The following is a 17,370-nucleotide window of genomic DNA, read 5'->3' as shown; positions in this document are numbered from 1 at the left end:
GACTTTACCGTATTTTGTCACTAGATGGCATTCTTCCAATGGAGGGGAAAGTCATTGGCAGAATCAAGCCCTGCTCTTTTGGAAATAAACAATGTTTTTGAGAAAACATCCATACAGATGAGATAGAATGTTCTTGCCAAGCAGGTATTTTCTTTCTCAGCAGCCAGCTTGGAGGCTTGTCTTTAGAGCCATATGCCTGAACAGAGCCCATCACTTGGGGACTTTCCTCCCTTTCTGTCATTTTATGCTACTATCTGCTGTCCCAAAGAGAGATCACCATGACTTCAGAGATCACATCATTGTGCAAGTCTGTTCTGTGGCTCTTAGTTCAGAAAGAGCATTTTGCTACTAAGCTTTAAAATCTTGTTGCAGTGCTCGGTTCGGCAGCACATGTACTAAAATTGGAACGATACAGAGAAGATTAGCATGGCCCCTGCGCAAGGATGACATGCAAATTCGTGAAGCGTTCCATATTTTTATGAAGCAAGAAAATAAATTGGTTTGAAATGACATTTTCACCCATTAAAAAAAAATCTTGTTGCATTTTGTTAAATGATACTTCCCTTCCCCCTTCACCCACCAAGGCTGTTCAGAATTTACCTCATCAGATAACTTAACCAAGATGAGCTTTGATTTGACTTAAATGGAAAAAAAATGAAGGAAATAAAAGAAGAAAAGAGGAAGAGAGGTAGAAAGGAAAGGAGGAAGGGAAGGAAGAGGCAAGAGGGAAGATGGGAGAAGAGAATGAAATGGAAAGAAAAGGAAGGAAATGGAAGGAAAAGGGAGAAGAAAGAAGAGAGGAACAAAGTAATAAAGGGAAAAGAAAGAAGGACGGAGGAAGAAAAAAAAATTCCCAACTAAGTGCAAACATGATCTTGTCTCCTGCTTACCTGTTATTCTTGCTTATCTGTTGTTCTACTGAAATATTTTCATTTGGGGCCTCCAATTTGCGAAGGTGGGAAAAGTTGTAAGAGGGTGCTGGGAGAGATGGGTTACAGAGGGCCCAACAGAGGGGATCCTGTTAATGACAGAAGCTTACTCTGAGAAGAGACACCTTCTCAAGTATCTATAGTCAGGTGACTGGTCAGAAATCATTGCTGTTCTGGCTCTGCCCTTTACTTGCTGTGTGGCTTTGGATGAGCACCCTTCGTCTCTGAACCTTGATGTTTCTCAGCTGTCAAATGGAGAGTGAGTGGCAGAGGTTCATGTGAGGAAATGAGATAGGACAATGGGTGAAAAGTTCCCACAAATGTGAACTGGGGTGAGAAGGTCACAAATCCCATGAAAAGCACTATCTTCCAGGTGAGTGAGGGACATTGTTTTCGAACATGAGGCTGTGTTCAGAACAAGTACATATTCAAGAGGAGTGGAGGCTGGATATTTTTCCCCCACACCATGTTTTGCGATTGTGTAGAGTGAACTGAGTCATTGATTTAGGATTTTGCTTCATGATCTGGGCCAGGAGTGACTCAGCCTCCTTTCTGCCAGCACCATCGGGGTCCAGAGGTGGCCTGACCTCTGTGGCTGCTTCTAGCCCATCCTGGATGAGCTTAATGCCTTAGGAAAGAAAAAGCAACCCTTACAGAGACACTGTCTGGGAATGAGTTCCAGCCAGCTCTTCTGCCAGCTGTTTGAACTCCAGTAAGGCTCGCCTGAACCCTGTGCACAAAGCACAACATTTTGAGTGGAAGCCTTTGAAAGCTTGCCTTTTTCTTATGAGGAAATCCCAGGAAGCATAGCTGTCATGGAGAAGGTCTGGGAAAAAACTTCTTGCTTTTGGGAGGGGACAGCGGGGGAAGAGAAACTTGGAGATTGGGTAGGTCACTCTGGAGGGGTTCAAGCAGCAGAAGTTTTGTGCACATACTTTCTTTCCAGTGCTCTGGATGAGGAGGCTGCCTGTGATACCTTTATTATCTCTAACTTACCTTTATTATCGCTAACTTACCCTCCTGACTTACTTCCAGGATGTCCAGACTCCATTGACCCCTGGTTATTTGATAGAGGGTATCTCCACTCAAACAGAGTGAATCAAAGGAGTTCAAAGACAAAGCCATACAGTCCATAAAGAACTTAATAAAAGAACAAAAATTGCTCATAAGGGTGTAACAGTAAATAAGTAACTACTGAATACAGGGCTCAGGAGTGGTTGTAATATCAAAATTGAATTCTTAGGAACACCAACTCTAACTTTATATGCAGGTATATAAGGTATACGTATACAATGATGAACTTCTATAATTTACACAACAGTGCTTGGTAAGGTCTGCTTTGGGTCTTAAACGGTGCTCACAAGTGCTTGTAGATTGGTATTCCCAATTAAAATGGGCAGAAGAAACACAAGAAAGATGGAAAACAATGGAGCCTCATCTCCCAGACAAAACAAGCAGGAAGCAGAGCAGTCAATCATAGACATAGAATAGAACCCTCAAAATACCCTACAAAGTCTACTGATAAGAATGATAAATGAAAAGTTTGAATCTCTTCCGTCAACTATTCTAGAGCATGAGGAGGCAAAGCAAAAATTAATGGAGAATTTCATGGCCTCCACAAATGGAAAGATAATTGAACTTCAAGAGTCAAACAAAAAAATAGTTACCCAGGTAAAAGATTTGAGAGACAGCACTCAATACCAAGTCAATGAAGTAAATGAAGTAAAGAAGTCCATGCAGGACCTAACAGGTAAGTATAGCAAGGACGTAGAGATTGTCAGGAAAGTCCAGTCAGAAGGAAAAGAGATTCGGAATCAATTAGCTAGCCTATAGTCCGGACTAACTGAAGCAGAGGATCAAAGCTCAGGAGCTGAAGATCCCCTAGAATCTATGGGGAAAGATAAAAGATCAATACAAAACCAATCCAATCGACAAAACAAATTGCTCCAGGAGATTTAAGACACAATCAGGAAGCCCAATTTAAGGATAATAGGTATTGAGGAAAACCTGGAGAAAGAAGTTAATGGAATAGGCAACCTATTTTACAGAATATTAGCTGAGAACTTCCCAAATATCCAGAAGGATAGGCCTATACAGATACAAGAAGCATTTAGAACCCCAAACCGACCAGACCAGTACAGGACATCCCACCGACACATTGGGATCAAAACAGGATCAGTAGAGTCCGAGGAAAGAATCCTTAAAGCTGTTAGGGAGAAGAAAACCATCATATATAAAGCAAAATCCATCAGAATTACCCCAGACTTCTCAGCAGAGACCATGAAAGCAAGGAGAGCCTGGAATGAGGTATGCCAAACCCTAAATAAAAATAACTACCAACCAAGAATAGTGTACCCAGCTAAGCTCTCATTCATAGCCAAAGGTCAAATAAAAGTCTTCCACAATAAGGAATAACTGGAACAATATATCTCCACCAAACCAGCTTTACAGAAAATCCTCAAAGATGTACTATACAGGGAAAATAATGAAGATCTCAATGCAGACACAGAAATGAACACTAAATAGTAAACCAGAATATCAGATCAAGAAATGGGAAGACACAGCCTTGAACAAGATAGGGATGATGAAAGGAACAAATGATCAGCTCTCAATCCTAACTCTCAACATTAATGGACTTAATTCATCAATCAAACGACATAGGCTCATAAGTTGGATCAAAAATCAAGATCCATCTTTCTGCTGCCTCCAAGAGACACATCTATGCAGTAAAAGTAAATATCTTCTTAAAGTGAAAGGATGGAATCAAATCTATCAAGCAAATGGCCCCCATAATCAGGCCTGACTTGCAATCCTAGTATCAGACAAAATTAACTTCAAATTAAAAAAGGTAAGAAGAGACAAAGAAGGGTACTACATACTAGTAAGGGATCTCTCCTACAGGAAGATATAACCATCCTAAATATCTACATACCAAATACAGGAGCACCCAAGTTCATAAAACAAACACTGCTGACTCTAAAAACACTCATAGACCCAAACACATTGATTGTTGGGGACTTTAACACTCCACTATCACCTCTGGACAGATCACCACGCCAAAAACTGAACAAAGAAACCAAAGAACTAAACAATTGCATAGACCAACTAGACTTAACCGAAATCTACAGAATATTCCACCCAGCAACAACAGAATACACATTCTTCTCAGCAGCACATGGAACATTCTCCAAAATAGATCACATCTTAGGGCACAAAGAAAATCTGTACAAATTCAGAAGTATCAAAACCATTCCCTGCATTTTCTCAGACCACAGTGGAATAAAATTAGAGCTCAACTCAAAGAGCCACCACAGAAAATTCTACAATTCATGGAGACTAAACAACACACTGTTGAACCTTCAGTGGGTCATTGAAGAAATTAAAACGGAAATTCAAATGTTCATGGAATTCAAACAAGATGAAGGCACAACGTACCAGCTCCTTTGGTACACAGCAAAGGCAGTACTTAGAGGAAAATTTATATCTCTGAGTGCATACACCAACAAACGGGAGAAATAGCAACTCAACTCAATAATTTAAGGAAGCACCTTATTTTCCTTGAAAGAGAACAACAAGCCAAACCCCAAGTCAATAGATGGAAGCAAATAATTAAAATCAAATCAGAATTAAATCAATTAGAGACGAAAAAAAAACCCATCGAAAGAATCAACAAAACAAAGAGTTGGTTCTTTGAAAAAATCAACAAGATAGACATACCCCTAGCAGACCTGACCAAAAAACTAAGGCAGCACACTCAAATAAACAAGATAAGAGATGATATAGGTAACATCACCACAGATACAACCAAAATTCAGAACATAATAAGGGATTATTTTGCAAACCTTTATCCCAACAAATTCGAGAACTTGGAAGAAATGGATGATTTCCTAAAAAAAAAATTCATATCCCCAAATTCAACCATGAAGATTTAAACCTTCTTAACAGATCCATAAAAAGTATTGAAATAGAAACTGCAATAAGTGATCTCCCATCTAAGAGAAGCCCAGGTCCAGACGGATTCACAGCAGAATTATACAAGGCCTTCAAAACAGAACGCACACCAATATTTCTCAAACTCTTCAATGAAATTGAAAGAGAACTTTCACTACCAGACATCTTCTATGAAGTCAGTATAATGCTCATCCCAAAACCAGGCAGGGCCTCATCTTGGAAAGAGGACTATACACTTCTTTCCCTGATGAACATAGACGCAAAAATTCTCAACAAAATTCTGGCCAATCGACTTCAACAGGTCATCAAAAAAATCATACACCACGATCAAACTGGATTCATCCCAGGGATGCAAAGTTGGTTCAATATATGCATCAATTAATGTAATCCACCACATCAACGGAAGCAAGGTAAAGAACCATATGGTTATATCACTTGATGCGGAAAAAGCGTTCAATAAAATCCAGCACCCAATAAAAAAAAATACAGCACCCATTTATGAAAAAAGCCCTGGAAAAACTGGGACTCCAGGGAACATTCCTGAATATAATCAAGGCAAAACCAATAGCAAGCATAACTCTAAATGGTGAAAAACTAAAGCCATTACCTTTAAAATCAGGAGCAAGACAGGGATGTCTGTTCTCTCCCCTCCTCTTCAACATAGTACTAGAATTCCTAGCCAGAGAAACTAGGCAAGAAGAAAATATAAAGGGGATCCAAATAGGAAAAGATGAAGTTAAACTTTCTCTTTTTGCAGATGACTTGATCCTATACCTAAAGAACCCCATAGACTCTACCCCCAAGCTACTACAGCTGATCCAAAACTTTGGCAAAGTTGCAGGATATAAAATAAACCCTTAATAATTAACAGCCTTTCTCTGTGCCTATGACCCAAAGACTGAAGCTGAAATCAGGAAAGTAAGTCCTTTTGCAATAACCTCAACAAACATAAAATACCTAGGAATAACCTTAACCAAAGAAGTGAAAGACCTCTATGATAAGAACTTTAAAAACTTGAAAAATGAAATTAAGGCAGAATTAAGGAAATGGAAATCCATGCTACTGGACTGGGAGGATTAATATAATCAAAATGGCAATATTGCCAAAGACTATCTACAAATTCAATGCAATATCCATTAATATCCTAACAACATTCTTTAAGGAAATAGAAGAAGCAATCCAGAAATTCATATGGAACAATAAAAGACCTAGAATAGCAAAAACAATCCTAAGCAGAAAGAAAAGTGCTGGAGGAATTACAATACCCAACTTCAAGTTGTATTATAATTCTATAGTAATAAAAACAGCTTGGTATTGGCACCAGAACAGGCCTGAAGACCAATGGAACAGAATTGAAGACCCAGAAATGAACCCACAGAACTATGCCTACTTAATCTTTGATAAAGGAGCTAAAACAATAGTTTGGAAGAAAGATAGCCTCTTTAACAAATGGTGCTGGCAAAACTGGTTCAACACATGCAACAAACTAAAACTAGATCCTTATATATCACCCTGCACTGAAATCAATTCCAAATGGAACAAAGACCTCGAAATCAAAACAAACACCCTGAAAAAACTAAAGGAAGGAGTAGGAGAAACACTTGTGCTCCATGGCACAGGACGGAACTTCCTTAACGAAGACCTAGAAATGCGACAAATCAAAGAAAGGTTGGACAAATGGGACTGCATCAAACTGCAGAGCTTCTGCAGGGCGAAAGGCATAGCTCGCAAGATAAACAGAAAGCCCATAGACTGGGAAAATATCTTTACTGGCCATACAATGGACAAAGGCCTCATATCTAAAATATATGCAGAACTAAAAAAATTACCTTCTTCCAAAACAAAACTGCAGAGAACCAATAGACCCTTAAAAAGTGGGATAAAGACTTAAAAAGAGACTTCTCTGATGAGGAAATGAGAATGGCCAAGAGACATGTGAAAAAGTGCTCTACATCACTGGCCATAAAAGTAATGCAAATCAAAACAACATTGAGATTCCATCTCACCCCAGTATGAATGTTCTATATCAAGAAAACTAACAATGACAAATGTTGGAGGGGATGTGGCCAAAAGGGAACCCTACTTCAATGTTGGTGGGAATGTAAACTGGTTCAGTCACTCTGGAAAGCTGTATGGAGATTCATCAGAAGGCTAAGCATAGAGATCCCCTATGACCCAGCAACCCCACTTTTGGGCATCTACCCAAAAGATCACAAACAATAACACAGTAAAGCCACCAGCAAAACAATTTTCAATGCAGCACAATTTGTCACAGCTAAAATATGGAACCAACCCAGATGCCCCTCAGTCGACGAATGGATCAGGAAAATGTGGTACATATACACAATGGAATTTTATGCCTCTATCAGAAAGAATGACAATGCCCCATTTGTAAGGAAATGGAAGGACTTGGAAATAGTTAAAGTGATCCAGGCCCAAAGGAACATGGACTCTATGGTCTCCCTTATTGGGAATAATTAGCATAGGTTTAGGCAAGTCACAGCAGAGGATCACAAGAGTCCAATAGCTATACCCTCATGAACACATAAGATGATGCTAAGTGAAATGAACTCCATGTTATGGAAACGATTGTTATATCACAGTTGTAATTACTTTCAACGTGCCATGTGTAACTGTAGCTTCGATTATTGATGATGTTCTTGAATCACCTTGCTGTGGTTGTACCTACACTATCTCTGTATCTTATCTGACTATATTGGAAACCGTGTATACTGGTATTAGAACTAGGAAATTGAAAGGGAATACCAAAATAGAGAGACACAGGATAAAAAAAGACAAACAGCTACAAAAGCAGTACTTGCAAAACTGTTTGGTGTAAATGAACTGAACAACTCGGGGGGGGGGGCACGGGAAAAGGGGAGGGGGAGGGGGAATGAGGGACGAGGTAACTAACAGTACAAGAAATGTATCGAATGCCTAATGGATGAAACTGTAACCTCTCTGTAATTCAGTTTGACTGTAAATACTTAAAATAAAAAAAAGAATGAAGGCTCTTCTATGATACTGTAATCGGAAAAAGAGAGAATTCTTTACATCTCTAAGCATGAGAAAGGCTTCATAAAGAGGTAGCCACTGGGACAGGATTTTAATTGATGGATATCAAGTGAGACATGCCAGGCAGACAAAGCTGACCTAGTCCACATCTGGACAGCACAGCTTAAGGCACCTGTACTGGAACATAAGCAGGTGAGGGAAGAGGAATTGTATACATCAACAAAATGTACAGGCTACTTTTCCTCCCCTGCAGTGTAGGGTCAAAGCCACTCCAGCATGAGGAACTGGACAAGGCAGTGCTTCCTGGAGGGAAGAATCTAGCTAGAAAATAATCCTATGACATTGACATTGCTCTAAGTAATGTCATGGGGAGTGGATCTCAGTAGAAGCTGAACCCAAGGACAGATTTAGAAAATTAGCCTGGTGGCCAGGGAATGGGGAGAAAGTACATGGCTGGACATGATGAAAGGGTGGGACAGAATCCAAAGGGAGGACTGGGAGAAGGTGACCGGCCAACTGCATATCCCTCAGCCCAGATCTTCCCTAGTCACAAAAACACCAGTCAAATAGAAGAGATAAACTAGCCCTAAGACTTCTGATAAAATTGTAGCCCAGTTTGTGTGTATTGGGGGAGGAGGGTCCTTCTGAGTAAAAAATACAAAATGGAGCTGGGAGTATAGTGAAGAGAGTGTGTAAAGCTCTGTCAGGTGGTTCACTCTAGAGGAAGGCCTGTTGGCACTCTGTCAGCTCACATAGTACACACACACACACACACACACACACACATCACCACTTCAATTACAGCACTGACGGCAGCCAGGACACATGCTGAATCATAAGCAGGGCTGATAGGGGCATGCTCTCCATGGATTTTTCTCCCCAAGGTCAATTAAAGGTGATTTCTGCCCCTTCTCCATTTGAATGCAACTGTGTTCTTTATTTCAGGTTGGAAAGAGCCCTCAACAAGTGTCTCACTTGTTAAGATTACTCCTCAGAGAAGTTCTTTCCAGAGGGTCCTTGTAGAAAGTAAATGGAATTTTGCTATTTAGGGAATCCACAACATTCATATTAAACATTTCAAAATCACATAGTAGACTTGTTTAATATGACATATCCCAGTGTATCACTGACCATAGAAGAAATGCATTCATGTATACATACATATTTTATTCATATGTCCATATATGGATTTCATATATGTGTGCATATGTATATGTATCCATCAATATCCATTTATATATAGATGCATCTATATAGATACCGTGTGTGTGTGTGTGTGTGTGTGTGTGTGTGTGCAGAGAGAGAGAGAGAGAGAAATTGACTATAAGAAACTAGTGTTTAGTGATGTACCCTGAAAAAGACTGGCCTAGAACACAGTCATTTTATATATGTGAACACCCAGTTCTAGTACCAGTGTCCCATTAAAGACTGAACAGCTAGATACTAACAGAGCTGGACACCAGACTCAAACTTCTGAACTCATAGCTTTTTTTTTCCAGAGCTGAGGACCAAACTTGCCCCGGCCCGCGGGGTTTCATCAACAGGAGCCCAAGGGGGAATTGACCTGAATGAGAGACAAACCAGACACAAGGAGGGAGACCAAGACAGGATTCTGATCAAGGTCTCAAACTTTATTTTCGCAGGGCAGCTTATATAGTAATCAGCAAAGGGTAACTCACACAGACAGGGTCATTAGGTTGCTAGGTTACAGAACCATGGGATGGTCCTTCTCAGGACAGGGACTGAGTAAAGTTTACAAGGTTGTTAATTAAAACTAGACAAGATGTTAGGCTTAACAGGCAAGGTTGTAAAAGCATCAAACATTCTTATCAGCTAAGACTTATAGTGTCTTCTTGTTAGAGCATGACAAACAGTGCCAGATTTTCTTATCAGTTAAGTTTTATAGTTTCTTTATGTTACATCCTTACAGCCAGCACCAGACATCCTTATCAGTTAAGTTTTGTAGTTTCTTTATGTTACAGCCTGACAGCCATTTTGGCTCCCGGCATCTCCTCCCTTTTTATTATAATTAAAAAGCCAATTATTACTTTGGTGGGGGTGGAAGGCCCAGAACATAGCCAGTGCTTTAGAAGACAGTTTTTGTACAGTTATATCGGGAATGGGGGCATTAACCCATGGAAGGAAGTAGGGACCCATCCCCCTAAAGTGTTTTAATGATCCTTTTTTGAGGGGAGAGGATTTTAAACGGATCCAACCTCTATGCAGATGGGTATGCTTCCACGAGCCCGAACGGCAATTGTTTATAGCCCTCGCCGGCAGATACCGCTAGGTTCTACCCTCCCATAGGTGCCCATGGCATATGTGTCTAGCCGGTCCGGGTTCCGGCTGCCTTGGAGCGCAAGGCTCTCTGTCCTGGCCACACAGATAGCAGGACACAGTGACCGAACCGCTGTTGTCCTGCCTTTGGCTGGCCAAATCCAGCCTATGATAGTGAATTTGAAGGGGTTTAGATGCAAGGGAGTCAATTTGCTGTTTTACAAAGCTCATAATTCTATTAAAAATACAGGGGCCGACAGCCACAAAAATTAACATTCCAAGCAGAGGGCCTAGTAAAGGGAGAAGATAGGGAAGGAGTCCGTTCAGTCCGGTCCACAATGGGCTGTCAAACAGTTCTCGCCTCCGTTTGATCAGGTCCTCCTGGAGCCTTTTGACCTTGTCTCTAACGATCCCAGATTTGTTGGCATAAAAGCAGCAGCGTTCCTGTAAAGCTAAGCAAATCCCTCCCTGTTCTGCAGTAAGTAAATCCAGTCCCCTCCTGTTTTGTAGGACTACTTCAGCCAGGGAGTCAATTTGATCTTGAAGATCGTTTATGGTGCTGGATAGTGCCTGAACATCCTCTATTAATTGATTAGACAGTTTTGCATAAGAATGTACAGCTACTCCCAGGCCTGCAGTTCCCGAGCCCAGGGCAGCAGTTACACCTAGTCCTGCCAAAAGGGGTATAAGTTGAACTGCTCTTTTCTTTCTTCCTCCTATCATATCAAAACTAGGAATGGGTAATGGTTCACTACCTGGAACAATGTCTATGTCTGGAAGTAACAAAGCAACCACACACAATCCGGTCCAGTTAGCAGGAAGCATAGAGAAAGCCAAGTTTCCTCCACATACAAATATCCTTCCTTTTGGGGGGCAAAGGGGGCTTGTGGGAGAAGAATAATTAGTTACTTGTAAGCATTTGCCAAATGAGATCAGGCCCACATCTATATCTAGGCTATTATTTTGGAAATCACCATATATGCAAATAGAAAAATTACCAACAGGTTGTATTTTAAAAGGCAGACTCGGACTGCAAGTAAGATTGTTATCTGTAAAATTAATTAAGTTATCAGAGGGAATAGCAAGGGGCATGGGCGTTCCTAAAGATATGCATAACCAGCAATCATTAGCCAATTCGGGGTTGGAAGTATTTAGGATGTTAAGTGTGGCCTTTAAGATATCCGAGGTATGGACATCTAGATTTGTTTCCTTGGGCCTTGGGAGGGCCAAGGGGTGGTAATCAATTTTGGGGTAAATTTGTCTTTCTAGTTCCTCAAGCCTTTTTTGTACTTCAGCTTCTCTAATTATATCTGTAGGTCCTCCTCCATCAGAGATATGAATAGGGGCTTTAGTGGGCCAACAGGCATCAGCACCTGGGGTGCCCATGCAGGAGGCTTGAGTGTATTTATTGTTGCCCACTACTTGAGGAAAATTGGACCAATCGCCTCCCTGAACTGCCAGTTTATTTTTTTGTAATATGGCAATAAAATATCTTTTGCCATCCGTACCAGTGCATTCCTGTACAGTGGAATAACAAGAGGAGTGCATTTGGGTAACATAGCTACAACTCTGGGGACATTTTCCAGGAATACCATTATTGGATGGTATAATTTTTGGTTTATTGATGCATATCCATTCTTGTTTTCTAAAACCTCCTGCATTACTAGGCTCCATCTGAAGGTATGCAGTGCTAGTGCCACAGTCAACAACATTAGTATATCGTTTAGGAATGGTCTTAAATCGTCCTCCCTGACACTCACATGGGGGACCAAAAAGGGCTTTAAGCAATTCTTGTTTGTTTATCGGGGCCCCCAATCCAGCATGAGTTGTGAAGGGCAGGGCCAACAGGATTGTTGTTATAAAGGTCCAGGTCATTCCTGAAAAAGAAAAAGGTGTTCTCAGGGGATCATGTTTCCCTGGAAGATAGGTTATGATCAACAGGTTTAATCAAACGTTCAGGAAGCCAGCGTGCTGCACCTTCTTTGTTGTCAAATATACAAGCAGACCGTCGACCCCAGATTAATACAGGGTCTGGGATTTTCCATTGAAAGGTCAGTGGATCTTTCCACATAACAGTAGCATAATTATGAATTGTTTGTGGATGCCAGAGACGATCGGCTGCAGATTTTCCATTAGCATCCAAAGTTAAAAAATTAATGACAAACAAGGCATGATGAAGAATATTTTGGGGGGATCCTTTTGTGGGATAAAATTCCCCTGTTTTTAATTCCTGAAGAGTATTTTTAAGAGTTTGGTGAGCTCGTTCAACAATTCCTTGGCCTTGAGGGTTGTAGGGAATGACAGTAATATGTTTTATTTGCAATTGGCAACAAAACTGTTGAAAGTTTTTCCCTGTATACCCAGGGCCATTATCAGTCTTAATGAGTTTGGGCTTTCCCATGACTGTTAGACAATTAAGTACATGGGCAATAACGTTTTTAGAGGCCTCTCCAGTGTGGAGGCTGGCAAAAATAAAGCCACTAAAAGTGTCAATAGTGACGTGAAGATATTTAAGATTACCAAAAGAAGGGACGTGGGTAACGTCCATTTGCCAAATTTCATTAGGGACCAATCCTCTGGGGTTGACACCTAAGTGAGGGATTGGTAAAAAGGTGACACAATTGTGACATTGTTTGACAATTTGTCGTGCCTGCTCCCTGGTAATGTTATAGAGGAGGCGCAGGGTTTGGGCATTAAGGTGATGCAGAGAGTGAGCTTCTTTTGCTCGAGCTATAGGGTCACATTCGATCAAAAGGGCAAGTTGAGTTGCTTGATCAGTTACTTTATTGCCTGCTGTCAAGGGCCCTGGGAGACCAGAGTGAGCACGAATATGTCCTATATAAAAGGGACAATGTCTAATTAAAATATGTTGTTGGATTAAGGAAAACAATGGAGTGGCATTTGTAGTTGGTTTAATATAGGATACTGTTTCAAGTAAGGGAATGGAGTGGGCAATATAAGCGCTATCTGTATACAAATTAAAAGGAGTATTAGGTAACTGAATAAACACTTGTAAAACAGCAAAAAGCTCAACCATTTGTGCAGAGCGATAAGGGGATTGTAGGGAAGTGGTTTGGTTGTCAATAGTAAAGGCTGCCATTCCATTTGAGGACCCATCAGTAAACACCAGGGAAGCGTGGGAAAGAGGTTGACGAGAAGTTTGAGTGGGGAAAACAAGGGATTGGTATTTTAAAAATTGGAGGAGTTTATCCGCAGGATAATGATTATCAAAGATTCCTTGAAAAGAAATGCAAGACACCGTCCAAGCGTCATCATTTTGCATTAGCCACTGAATCTGAGTGGGAGAATATGGCAATATTATTTTATCAGGGTCTCTGCCAAACATTTTTCTGCTATATTCTCTTCCAACTTTAATTAGTTCTGCCACCCAGGTGGCATAAGGGGTGAGAACTTTAAGCGGGGAGGCAGGTAAATGAACCCAAAAGAGGGGTCCCTCTTGCCAGAAAACTCCAGTAGGTGTAAAGCTGGTGGCACAAATAATAAATTGGAGGGGTTTATTGTAAGAAATAAAAGTTACTTGTTGATTTGTGATGGCAGTTTCCACTATCTTTAAGGCCTCTTGGGCGGGGGCAGTTAGTGACCGACTAGAGGTTGGATTTGGGTCCCCTTTAAGGATGTCAAATAAAGGCTTAAGTTCACCAGTGGTTAGTTTAAAGTATGGCCAAAGCCAATTAATGTCTCCTAAAAGTTTTTTTAAAATCATGCAAGGTACACAAATGAGAAGTCTTAATCCGTAATTTTTGACTAGTAAAATAACAATGACCTAAAATAAGACCAACAAATACTTGCCAGAGTTCTGCTGTAACACTTAGAAAACAGCAGACTGAATGAGATCCATGTGCCATCAAATCAAATCATATTATTTAACCTTACCTTACCAGCAGGTGGAAGAGAACACAAATGACTAACAATCAAGAGGGCAAAGGATCAAGACAATGTAAAAGTCTCAGCTTCAGTGGATCCCAAGTGGCTTATGTCTTACATCCCGAATCAGTAGGCCAGCAGGAGGGATGGGTTGGATCTGGGCAAGGCTGTAGTGGCATCTCTGAGTCCCCTGGATAGATTGTCACACCTTCTTCTGGGTTTCCTGCAAATTTCTACACAGACTGGTTAAAGACATTTGAAACCTTCCAGTATTCCTTGGTTGTTTACCCTGAGTACTCTGGCTTTTGTTGGCTGGTGCCCTACTGGTTTAAGCAGGGTGACAACTTTAAAAGATTTTAGAAGGCTTGGGCCTTTAACCATCTTCTTAGTCACAAAATCCACAAAGACCAAACGCCAACAAAGTCTTCTCTCTGCAGCAGCCACGGCAGTTTCTGAGACATGGGGGGGGGGGCGGGGGGAAGATACCAATGCTTCCCCAATGCAACCCTGTGGCCACCAAACACAACTCTGATGCTTTTAACCTTGGAGTAAATCTTGGTGGCAACTCTGTCATGATAGGCCTGCTATAAATCCAACTCTAATCTTGGGAAGGGGTAGGGCAGAGCTGGGCCTGTCAAAATCTTTACAGGACTCCTAGATTTCCTGAGCAGTTTTCCATGAAAGAGAGAGAGAGTAAGGAATCAGTGAAACCAGGCAGTTTGGGAGCAGACTGTGGAGGCAGCTTCCTGTAGCCACGGACTGCCACAGTCCACACAGCTAGCACATGTGCATCTAGCACATATGTCGACCTGAATCCTATAAAGCAAAATATTAATCCTGGGTCAGGAAAATATAGGTTAGCAGCCACATTTGTATACTTGTTTTAAAATGACCCTTGTCCCTTGATCTTAAAGAGTTTATGAGAGCACAGAAAAGAATGGAGAAGCAAAATCTTAATCTATACCAAAGAATTGTCAGGATTAGATGTACACTTGACTTTTAACATAGATAGAAATAAAGAATAAAACACTGGTTTTACATCAAGGTACTTATATCACGTGCTGTATATTAGAACTTTTTGGAGTTTTTCTTAGATACACTTGCTTGCACCCAAACATGGGTTTAAAACCTGTTTTTTTTTTGTTGTTGTTGTTGTTGTTGTTTTACTTTTACCAACAGACATACAGACAGACAGACAAACAGACATACAGACAGTTGTGCACAAGCTTTGGGGCGCGCTTAGAATTGTTTTTTAATTGGCCATGTAAATTTTCTGGAATTCCAGTAGCAAAATGATATTATTTTGCCCATATTTTAGAACCACGTGGTTAGAAAACAAAAAACTTTTTCAGCAAACAAAAATTTTCACAGATTATCTGAGAAGCCACATTTTGAGAAAGCAGTTTAGCTCCAATGAGGAGCTGAAATGGGACACTATGACCAGAGAAGGTCCAGGAGATGGGAGACAGGGCATGAACAGAAAGAACACAGACATGTGGCAAGGCATAATGGCAAAGGAGCTGGTCAGAGCCTTAGCAGGCTCACAGCAAGACAGCTTCACCTCCCAGCATTTGAATTGCAAGGCACCTTTGAATTGCAAGACCACAGTTCCAGAGTTCAGGGTGGGCTTCCACCTCCAACCAATTCTATTGTCCACCATGTGCTGAATGCTAGAGAAAACTTAGGATTTAGCCAAACAAGCAGAATTTAATGCAATCTCCAAACTTAACAAACATCAATAACAAGAATAAAAAACCTTTCTTTGTGTCTTTCAAAACAGATGCTAAACAAACATTGGTACCTTTGGAAGCTAGCACCAGCCCATCACATATCACAAGCAGGCAGGCAGGCAGAGTTTAGAGAGAGGCAGAAAAAGAGAGAGACAGAGAGAACTTCGTCTGCCCAAGCACTCATAGAAGTTAAATAAAATATTCCAAATTTGTAAGGCTGGGCTCAAACTTGAGCAGCTTTTAGATTGTGCTCCTCCCATTGTAGAGCACTCGGTCAGGAGAAGTTACCTCAGTGGTGTTAGCACTTCCCTAGCCTCAGTAAGACGTCCGATAAAATCACTATACGGCTCATGGGGCCCTTGTCGAATCTTGGCGAGGGAGGTGATAGCAGATCCCTGAGAGGGAAGGCTTTTCCAGGCTTTAAGGGCTGCATGCTGAATTTGAACAAGCAGACCCGGAGGAAATTTAGCCTGCTTTTCATTAGTATTAAATGGTTTATCGCCTAACAATTTTTCTATGGTCCAGGATTTAGAATGGCCACCAGCAGACATATTGCGTCGGGCTATGTCCTGACATCTATCAGCATAATCAGCCTTCCATAGGAGGAAATCGCCCCGTGTTAGGGTGGCTTTGGTCAGCATGGCCCAGTCATTAACTGTAAGCCATTCATCACTTAGCGATTCTAGAAGGGAGATGGTAAAAGGAGCAGTAGGGCCATATAAAGAAACCGCATTTTTTAGTTCCTTAACATGTCTGAATTTGAGGCGGCGGTATTTTTGAGCTCTGATGATCAAAGCCTCGCTGTCCTGTTCCTCCTCTGAACTTTCTGGCTCTCCTGTCTCTGATACCTCTTTTTCACCCTCCTCTTCACCCTCTGCCTCAGCCTCCTCTTCCTCCCCCTCTTCAGGTTCCTGAGTTGGAGTCTCACTGGGGGTATTCTTTGTTGATTTAGTCACAGGGAAGGCATGAAGAGTTTGTTTAGATTTCGGCTTAGCTTTGCTTAAAGAGGTGGGAGGAGATGTTAACTCTAAGTCAAGATCTCACAACTGTTTAAGTAGCTGAGACCTTTCCTTTTTGGCTTGAAGAAGGGCTTTTAAGGACTGAGCCTCCCGGGAAAGTTTAGCTGTTGCTTGTCTGGTTATTTCCTCAAGATCGGGGGAATCGGCAAGAGTGGGAGCACAAAAGGAAGGTGCTGTATTATAAGGAGGTGGCCGTGCGCTGGAAGCGGCCAAGGGGGGCCAGTCAGGATTATGGTATTTGGCTATCTCCTCCCCTAAAGTGGCCCTATCTCCCGGTGGAGGCATATCATCATTAGAGCCACCAGATTCTAAACCAGAGAGGGCCGGGTAAATGGACTTTGGGCCCCTAGGCTGGGAATCACTGCTGACTTCAGGCATGGGAATGGAAACAGAAGGACAAGGAGACATAACAGAGGGAGGGCGGGGCGTTTTAGCAGGCTCCTCGTGGAGAGAAGCCTGGCTCCCTTTGAATTTTTCTTTGAGGAAAGTTTCACTATCCTCAACTACCTTGGAAACATCCGCCTGATAATGGCGGACTTGTAGAACCTCATGTATAAGATTCCA

The 17,370-nt window shown here is 41.4% G+C and overlaps 1 non-coding gene across 1 annotated transcript; it reads left to right on the top strand.

Annotated features, from left to right (window-relative positions):
• The first annotated feature begins 371 nt into the window (after positions 1 to 371).
• LOC125366644 lies at positions 372 to 478 on the top strand. Its single transcript, XR_007213931.1, has one exon. It is a non-coding gene; the product is annotated as a U6 spliceosomal RNA (small nuclear RNA).
• The last annotated feature ends 16,892 nt before the right edge of the window (positions 479 to 17,370 follow it).

This window comes from Perognathus longimembris, chromosome 17 (assembly GCF_023159225.1).
Source record: "Perognathus longimembris pacificus isolate PPM17 chromosome 17, ASM2315922v1, whole genome shotgun sequence".
Taxonomy (NCBI): Eukaryota; Metazoa; Chordata; class Mammalia; order Rodentia; family Heteromyidae; genus Perognathus; species Perognathus longimembris.
Note: the sequence above shows the minus strand (reverse complement) of the source record. Positions and strands in the feature narration are given on the sequence as shown.